Source organism: Schistocerca gregaria, unplaced genomic scaffold (genome assembly GCF_023897955.1).
Source record: "Schistocerca gregaria isolate iqSchGreg1 unplaced genomic scaffold, iqSchGreg1.2 ptg000067l, whole genome shotgun sequence".
NCBI lineage: Eukaryota > Metazoa > Arthropoda > Insecta > Orthoptera > Acrididae > Schistocerca > Schistocerca gregaria.
This window is the reverse complement of record NW_026061708.1, coordinates 524201-534251: the sequence shown is the minus strand read 5'-3', so window position 1 is coordinate 534251 and position 10051 is coordinate 524201.

Sequence of the window (10051 nt, the reverse complement as noted above, 5' to 3'; positions counted from 1 at the left end):
GTGCTTTTAGTTTCTCCGCATACCGCAGCACGCGACATAGTTTTGCAGACGATAAGTACAACCGTTTCAGAGAGAAGAGCGGCCAATGTGACGATCTGGCTTTAACTCGATTGGATAAAAAAATGACGAAAGCGGACGGATTTCTCAGATTTTTACTACATATGAACACTTTTCACATTCTCCCGGGCAACTCGGCTGCTAGTCCTTCTTTCATGCAGAATCTTAAGGTCCTACATCATGTCCAAGGCACCAAAGCCAGCTAAAAAGTCAATAATCAATATCTAAAACTTGAATTGTACTACTTCTTACTGGCTATTATATCAACTTAGAAGCTTCATCTGTGTTCTACTATGGTGCTTTTAGTGTCTCCGCATATCGCAGCATGCGACATAGCTTTGCAGACGATAAATACAACGGTTTCAGAGAGAAGAGCGGCCAATGTGACGATCTGGCTTTAAGTCGATTCGATGACAAATGACGAAAACGGACGGATTTCTCAGGTTTTTACTACATATGAACACTTTTCACATTCTCCCGTGCAACTCCTCTGCTAGTCCTCCTCTCATGCAGAATCTTAAGGTCCTAGCTCATGTCCAAGGCACCGAAGCCAGCTAAAAAGTCAATAATCGATACCTAAAACATGAATTGTACTACTTCTTACTGGCTATTGCATCAACTTAGAAGCTTCATCTGTGTTCTACTATGGTGATTTTAGCGTCCCTGCATACCGCAGCACGCGACACAGCTTTGCAGACAATAAGTACAACCGTTTCAGAGAGAAGAGCGGCCAATGTGACGATCTGGCTTTAAGTCGATTGGATAACAAATGACGAAAACGGACGGATTTCCCAGGTTTTTACTACATATGAACACTTTTCACATTCTCCCGGGCAACTCGGCTGCTAGTCCTTCTTTCATGCAGAATCTTAAGGTCCTAGATCATGTCCAAGGCCCCAAAGCCAGCTAAAGAGTCAATAATCAATATCTAAAACTTGAATTGTACTACTTCGTACTGGCTATTACATCAACTTAGAAGCTTCATCTGTGTTCTACTATGGTGCTTTTAGTGTCTCCGCATATCGCAGCACGCGACATAGCTTTGCAGACGATAAGTACAACGGTTTCAGAGAGAAGAGCGGCAAATGTGACGATCTGGCTTTAAGTCGATTCGATAACAAATGACGCAAACGGACGGATTTCTCAGGTTTTTACTACATATGAACACTTTTCACATTCTCCCGTGCAACTCGGATGCTAGTCCTCCTTTCATGCAGAATCTTAAGGTCATAGCCCATGTCCAAGGCACCAAAGCCAGCTAAAAAGTCAATAACGATATCGAAAACTTGAATTTTACTATTTCTTACTGGCTATTACATCATCTTAGAAGCTTCATCTGTGTTCTACTATGGTGCGTTTAGTGTCTCCGAATACCGCAGTACGCGACATTGCTTTGCAGACAACAAGTACAACCGTTTCAGAGAGAAGAGTGACCAATGTGACGATCTGGCTTTAAGTCGATTCGATAACAAATGACGAAAACGGACGGATTTCTCAGGTTTTTACTACATATGAACACTTTCCACATTCTCCCGTGCAACTCGGCTGCTAGTCCTCCTTTTATGCAGAATCTTAAGGTCCTAGCTCATGTCCAAGGCACCAAAGCCAGCTAAAAAGTCAATAATCGATACCTAAAACTTGAATTGGACTACTTCTTACTGGCTATTACATCAACTTAGAACCTTCATCAATGTTCTACTACGGTGCTTTTAGTTTCTCCGCATACCGCAGCACGCGACATAGTTTTGCAGACGATAAGTACAATCGTTTCAGAGAGAAGAACGGCCAATGTTACGATATGGCTTTAAGTCGATTGGATAAAAAAATGACGAAAACGGACGGATTTCTAAGGTTTTTACTACATATGAACACTTTTCACATTCTCCCGGGCAACTCGGCTGCTAGTCCTTCTTTCATGCAGAATCTTAAGGTCCTAGATCATGTCCAAGGCACCAAAGCCAGCTAAAAAGTCAATAATCAATATCTTAAACTTGAATTGTGCTACTTCTTACTGGCTATTACATCAACTTAGAAGCTTCATCTGTGTTCTACTGTGGTGCGTTTAGTGTCTCCGAATACCGCAGTACGCGACTTAGCTTTGCAGACGATAAGTACAACCGTTTCAGAGAGCAGAGTGGCCAATGTGACGATTTGGCTTTAAGTCGATTCGATGACAAATGACGAAAACGGACGGATTTCTCAGGTTTTTACTACATATAAACACTTTTCACATTCTCCCGTGCAACTCGGCTGCTAGTCCTCCTTTCATGCAGAATCGTAGTGTCCTAGCTCATGTCCAAGGCACCAAAGCCAGCTAAAAAGTCAATAATCGATACCTAAAACTTGAATTGTACTAGTTCTTACTGGCTATTACATCAACTTAGAAGCTTTATCTGTGTTCTACTATGGTGTTTTTAGTGTCTCCGAATACCGCAGTACGTGACATAGCTTTGCAGACGATAAGTACAACCGTTTCAGAGAGAAGAGCAGCCAATGTGACCATCTGGCTTTAAGTCGATTCGATAACAAATGACGAAAACGGACGGATTTCTCAGGTTTTTACTACATATGAACACTTTTCACATTCTCCCGTGCAACTCGGCTGCTAGTCCTCCTTTCATGCAGAATCTTAAGGTCCTAGCTCATGTCCAAGTCACCAAAGCCATCTAAAAAGTCAATAATCGATACCTAAAACTTGAATTGGACTACTTCATACTGGCTATTACATTAACTTACATGCTTCATCTACGTTCTACTACGGTGCTTTTAGTTTCTCCGCATACCGCAGCACGCGACACAGCTTTGCAGACGATAAGTACAACCGTTTTAGAGAGAAGAGCGGCTAATGTTACGATCTGGCTTTAAGTCGATTCGATAACAAATGACGAAAACGGACGGATGTCTCAGGTTTTTACTACATATGATCACTTTTCACATTCTCCCGTGCAACTCGGCTGCTAGTCCTTCTTTCATACAGAATCTTAAGGTCCTAGATCATGTCCAAGGCACCAAAGCCAGCTAAAAAGTCAATAATCAATATCTAAAACTTGAATTGTACTACTTCTTACTGGCTATTACATCAACTTAGAAGCTTCATCTGTGTTCTACTATGGTGATTTTAGAGTCTCCACATACCGCAGCACGTGACATAGCTCTGCAGACGATAAGTACAACCGTTTAAGAGAGAAGAGCGGCCAATGTGTCCATCTGGCTTTAAGTCGATTCGATAACAAATGACGAAAACGGACGGATTTCTCAGGTTTTTACTACATATGAACACTTTTCACATTCTCCCGTGCAACTCCTCTGCTAGTCCTCCTCTCAGGCAGAATCTTAAGGTCCTAGCTCATGTCCAAGGCACCGAAGCCAGCTAAAAAGTCAATAATCGATACCTAAAACATGAATTGTACTACTTCTTACTGGCTATTGCATCAACTTAGAAGCTTCATCTGTGTTCTACTATGGTGATTTTAGCGTCCCTGCATACCGCAGCACGCGACATAGCTTTGCAGACGATAAGTACAACCGTTTCAGAGAGAAGAGCGGCCAATGTGACGATCTGGCTTTAAGTCGATTCGATAACAAATGACGAAAACGGACCGATTTCTCAGGTTTTTACTACATATGAACACCTTTCACAATCTCCCGTGCAACTCGGCTGCTAGTCCTAATTTCATGCAAAATCTTAAGGTCCTAGCTCATGTCAAAGGCACCGAAGCCAGCTAAAAATCAATAATCGATACCTAAAACTTGAATTCTACTACTTCTTACTGGCTATTACATCAACTTAAAAGCTTCATCTGTGTTCTACTATGGTGCTTTTAGTGTCTCCGCATACCGCAGCACGCGACATAGCTTTGCAGACGATAAGTACAACCGTTTTAGTGAGAAGAGCGGCCAATGTTACGATCTGGCTTTAAGTCGATTCGATAACAAATGACGAAAACGGACGGATGTCTCAAGTTTTTACTACATATGAACACTTTTCACATTCTCCCGTGCAACTCGGCTGCTAGTCCTCCTTTTATGCAGAATCTTAAGGTCCTAGCTCATGTCCAAGGCACCAAAGCCAGCTAGAAAGTCAATAATCGATTCCTAAAACTTGAATTGGACTACTTCTTACTGGCTATTACATCAACTTAGAACCTTCATCTGTGTTCTACTACGGTGCTTTTCGTTTCTCCGCATACCGCAGCACGCGACATAGTTTTGCAGACGATAAGTACAACCGTTTCAGAGAGAAGAGCGGCCAATGTGACGATCTGGCTTTAAGTCGATTGGATAACAAATGACGAAAACGGACGGATTTCTCAGGTTTTTACTACATATGAACACTTTTCACATTCTCCCGTGCAACTCGGCTGCTAGTCCTTCTTTCATGCAGAATCTTAAGGTCCTAGATCATGTCCAAGGCCCCAAAGCCAGCTAAAGAGTCAATAATCAATATCTAAAACTTGAATTGTACTACTTCGTACTGGCTATTACATCAACTTAGAAGCTTCATCTGTGTTCTACTATGGTGCTTTTAGTGTCTCCGCATATCGCAGCACGCGACATAGCTTTGCAGACGATAAGTACAACGGTTTCAGAGAGAAGAGCGGCCAATGTGACGATCTGGCTTTAAGTCGATTCGATGACAAATGACGAAAACGGACGGATTTCTCAGGTTTTTACTAGATATGAACACTATTCACATTCTCCCGTGCAACTCGGCTGCTAGTCCTCCTTTCATGCATAATCTTAAGGTCATAGCTCATGTCCAAGGCACCAAAGCCAGCTAGAAAGTCAATAACGATATCTAAAACTTGAATTGTACTATTTCTTACTGGCTATTACATCATCTTAGAAGCTTCATCTGTGTTCTACTATGGTGCGTTTAGTGTCTCCGAATACCGCAGTACGCGACATAGCTTTGCAGACGATAAGTACAACCGTTCAGAGAGAAGAGCGGCCAATGTGACGATCTGGCTTTAAGTCGATTCGATAACAAATGACGAAAACGGACGGATTTCTCAGGTTTTTACTACATATGAACACTTTTCACATTCTCCCGTGCAACTCGGCAGCAAGTCCTCCTTTCATGCAGAATCTTAAGGTCCTAGCTCATGTCCAAGTCACCAAAGCCAGCTAAAAAGTCAATATTCGATACCTAAAACTTGAATTGGACTACTTCTTACTGGCTATTACATCAAGTTACAAGCTTCATCTGTGTTCTACTATGGTGCTCTTAGTGTCTCCGCATACCGCAGCACGCGACATAGCTTTGTAGACGATAAGTACAACCGTTTCAGAGAGAAGAGCTGCCAATGTGACGATCTGGCTTTAAGTCGATTCGATAACAAATGACGAAAACGGACGGATTGCTCAGGTTTTTATTACATATGAACACTTTTCACATTCTACTGTGCAACTCGGTTGCTAGTCCTCCTTTCATATAGAACCTTAAGGTCCTAGCCCATGTCCAAGTCACCAAAGCCAGCTAAAAAGTCAATAATCGATACCTAAAACTTGAATTGGACTACTTCTTACTGGCTATTACATCAACTTAGATGCTTCATCTGTGTTCTACTATGGTGATTTTAGTGTCTCCGCATACCGCAGCACGCGACATAGCTTTGCAGACGATAAGTACAACCGTTTCAGAGAGAAGAGCGGCCAATGTGAAAATCTGGCTTTAAGTCGATTCGATAACAAATGACGTAAACGGACGGATTTCTCAGGTTTTTACTAGATATGAACACTTTTCACATTCTCCCGTGCAACTCGGCTGCTAGTCCTCCTTTCATGCAGAATCTCAAGGTCCTAGCTCATGTCCAAGGCACCAAGGCAGCTAAATGGTCAATAATCAATACTTAAAACTTGAATTGTACTACTTCTTACTGGCTATTACATCAACTTAGAAGCTTCATCTGTGTTCTACTATGGTGCTTTTAATGTCTCCGCATACCGCAGCACGCGACATAGCTTTGCAGACGATAAGTACAAGCGTTTCAGAGAGAAGAGCGGTCAATGTGACGATCTGGCTTTAAGACGATTCGATAACAAATGACGAAAACGGACGGATTTCTTGGGTTTTTACTACATATGAACACTTTTCACATTCTCCCGTGCAACTCGGCAGCTAGTCCTCCTTTCATGCAGAATCTTAAGGTCCTAGCTCATGTCCAAGGCACCAAAGCCAGCTAAAAAGTCAATAACCGATACCTAAAACTTGAATTGTACTACTTCTTACTGGCTATTACATCAACTTAGATGCTTCATCTGTGTTCTACTATGGTGACTTTAGTGTCTCCGTATACCGCAGCACGCGACATAGCTTTGCAGACGATAAGTACAAGCGTTTCAGAGAGAAGAGCGGCCAATGTGACGATCTGGCTTTAAGTCGATTCGATAACAAATGACGAAAACGGACGGATTTCTCAGGTTTTTACTACATATGAACACTTTTCACATTCTCCCGTGCAACTCGGCTGCTAGTCCTCCTTTCATGCAGAATCTTAAGGTCCTAGCTCATGTCCAAGGCACCAAAGCGAGCCAAAAAGTCAATAACCTATACCTAAAAATTGAGTTGTACAACTTCTTACTGGCTATTACATCATCTTAGAAGCTTCATCTGTGTTCTACTATGGTGTTTTTAGTGTCTCCGAATACCGCAGTACGTGACATAGCTTTGCAGACGATAAGTACAACCGTTTCAGAGAGAAGAGCGGCCAATGTGACCATCTGGCTTTAAGTCGATTCGATAACAAATGACGAAAACGGACGGATTTCTCAGGTTTTTACTACATATGAACACTTTCCACATTCTCCCGTGCAACTCGGCTGCTAGTCCTCCTTTCATGCAGAATCGTAAGGTCCTAGCTCATGTCCAAGGCACCGAAGCCAGCTAAAAAGTCAATAATCGATACATAAAACTTGAATTCTACTACTTCTTACTGGCTATTGCATCAACTTAGAAGCTTCATCTGTGTTCTACTATGGTGCTTTTAGTGTCTCCGGAGACCGCAGCACGCGACATAGCTTTGCAGACGATAAGTACAACGATTTCAGAGAGAAGAGTGGCCAATGTGACGATCTGGCTTTAAGTCGATTCGATGACAAATGACGAAAACGGACGGATTTCTCAGGTTTTTACTACGTATGAACACTTCTCACATTCACCCGTGCAACTCCTCTGCTAGTCCTCCTTTCATGCAGAATCTTAAGGTCCTAGCTCACGTCCAAGGCATCAAAGCCAGCTAAAAAGTCAATAATCGATAACTAAAACTTGAATTCTACTACTTCTTACTGGCTATTACATCAACTTAGAAGCTTCATCTGTGTTCTACTATGAAGATTTTCTTGTCTCCGCATACCGCAGCACGCGACATAGCTTTGCAGACGATAAGTACAACCGTTCAGAGAGAAGAGCGGCCAATGTGACGATCTGGCTTTAAGTCGATTCGATAACAAATGACGAAAACGGACGGATTTCTCAGGTTTTTACCACATATGAACACTTTTCACATTCTCCCGTGCAACTCGGCTGCTAGTCCTCCTTTCATGCAGAATCTTAAGGTCCTAGCTCATGTCCAAGTCACCAAAGCCAGCTAAAATGTCAATAATCGATTACAAAAACTTCAATTGGACTACTTCTTACTGGCTATTACATCAACTTATATGCTTCATCTGTGTTCTACTATGGTGATTTTAGTGTCTCCGCATACCGCAGCACGCGACATAGCTTTGCAGACGATAAGTACAAAAGTTTCAGAGAGAAGAGCGGCCAATGTGACGATCTGGCTATAAGTCGATTCGATAACAAATGACGAAAACGGACGGATTTCTTAGGTTTTTACTACATGCGAACACTTTTCACATTCTCCCGTGCAACTCGGCTGCTAGTCCTCCTTTCATGCAGAATCTCAAGGTCCAAGCTCATGTCCAAGGCACCAAGGCAGCTAAAAGGTCAATAATCAATACTTAAAACTTGAATTGTACTACTTCTTACTGGCTATTACATCAACTTAGAATCTTCATCTGTGTTCTACTATGGTGATTTTAGTGTCTCCGCATACCGCAGCACGCGACGTAGCTTTGCAGACGATAAGTACAACCGTTTCAGAGAGAAGAGCGGCCAATGTGACGATCTGTCTATAAGTCGATTCGATAACAAATGACGAAAACGGACGGATTTCTTAGGTTTTTACTACATGCGAACACTTTTCACATTCTCCCGTGCAACTCGGCTGCTAGTCCTCCTTTCATGCAGAATCTTAAGGTCCTAGCTCATGTCCAAGGCACCAAGGCAGCTAAATGGTCAATAATCAATACTTAAAACTTGAATTGTACTACTTCTTACTGGCTATTACATCAACTTAGAAGCTTCATCTGTGTTCTACTATGGTGCTTTTAATGTCTCCGCATATCGCAGCACGCGACATAGCTTTGCAGACGATAAGTACAAGCGTTTCAGAGAGAAGAGCGGTCAATGTGACGATCTGGCTTTAAGACGATTCGATAACAAATGACGAAAACGGACGGATTTCTTGGGTTTTTACTACATATGAACACTTTTCACATTCTCCCGTGCAACTCGGCAGCTAGTCCTCCTTTCATGCAGAATCTTAAGGTCCTAGCTCATGTCCAAGGCACCAAAGCCAGCTAAAAAGTCAATAACCGATACCTAAAACTTGAATTGTACTACTTCTTACTGGCTATTACATCAACTTAGAAGCTTCATCTGTGTTCTACTATGGTGTTTTTAGTGTCTCCGCATACCGCAGCACGCGACATAGCTTTGCAGACGATAAGTATAAATGACGAAATCGGACGGATTTCTCAGGTTTTTACTACATATGAACACTTTTCACATTCTCCCGTGCAACTCGGCTGCTAGTCCTCCTTTCATGCAGAATCTTAAGGTCATAGCCCATGTCCAAGGCACCAAAGCCAGCTAAAAAGTCAATAACGATATCTAAAACTTGAATTGTACTATTTCTTACTGGCTATTACATCATCTTAGAAGCTTCATCTGTGTTCTACTATGGTGCTTTTAGTGTCTCCGCATACCGCAGCACGCGACATAGCTTTGCAGACGATAGGTACAACCGTTTCAGAGAGAAGAGCGGCCAATGTGACGATCTGGCTATAAGTCGATTCGATGACAAATGACGAAAACGGACGGATTTCTCAGGTTTTTACTACATGCGAACTCTTTTCACATTCTCCCGTGCAACTCGGCTGCTAGTCCTCCTTTCATGCAGAATCTCAAGGTCCTAGCTCATGTCCAAGGCACCAAGGCAGCTAAAAGGTCAATAATCAATACTTAAAACTTGAATTGTACTACTTCTTACAGGCTATTACATCAACTTAGAAGCTTCATCTGTGTTCTACTATGGTGATTTTAGTGTCTCCGAATACCGCAGCACGCGACATAGCTTTGCAGACGATAAGTACAACCGTTTCAGAGAGAAGAGTGGTCAATGTGACGATCTGGCTTTAAGACGATTCGATAACAAATGACGAAAACGGACGGATTTCTTAGGTTTTTACTACATATGAACACTTTTCACATTCTCCCGTGCAACTCGGCAGCTAGCCCTTTCATGCAGAATCTTAACGTCCTAGCTCATGTCCAAGGCACCAAAGCCAGCTAAAAAGTCAATAACCGATACCTAAAACTTGAATTGTACTACTTCTTACTGGCTATTACATCAACTTAGAAGCTTCATCTGTGTTCTACTATGGTGCTTTTAGTGTCTCCGCATACCGCAGGACGCGACATAGCTTTGTAGACGATAAGTATAAATGACGAAATCGGACGGATTTCTCAGGTTTTTACTACATATGAACACTTTTCACATTCTCCCGTGCAACTCGGCTGCTAGTCCTCCTTTCATGCAGAATCTTAAGGTCCTAGCTCATGTCCAAGGCATCAAAGCCAGCTACAAAGTCAGTAATCGATAACAAAAATTCAATTATACTACTTCTTACTGGCTATTACATCAACTTA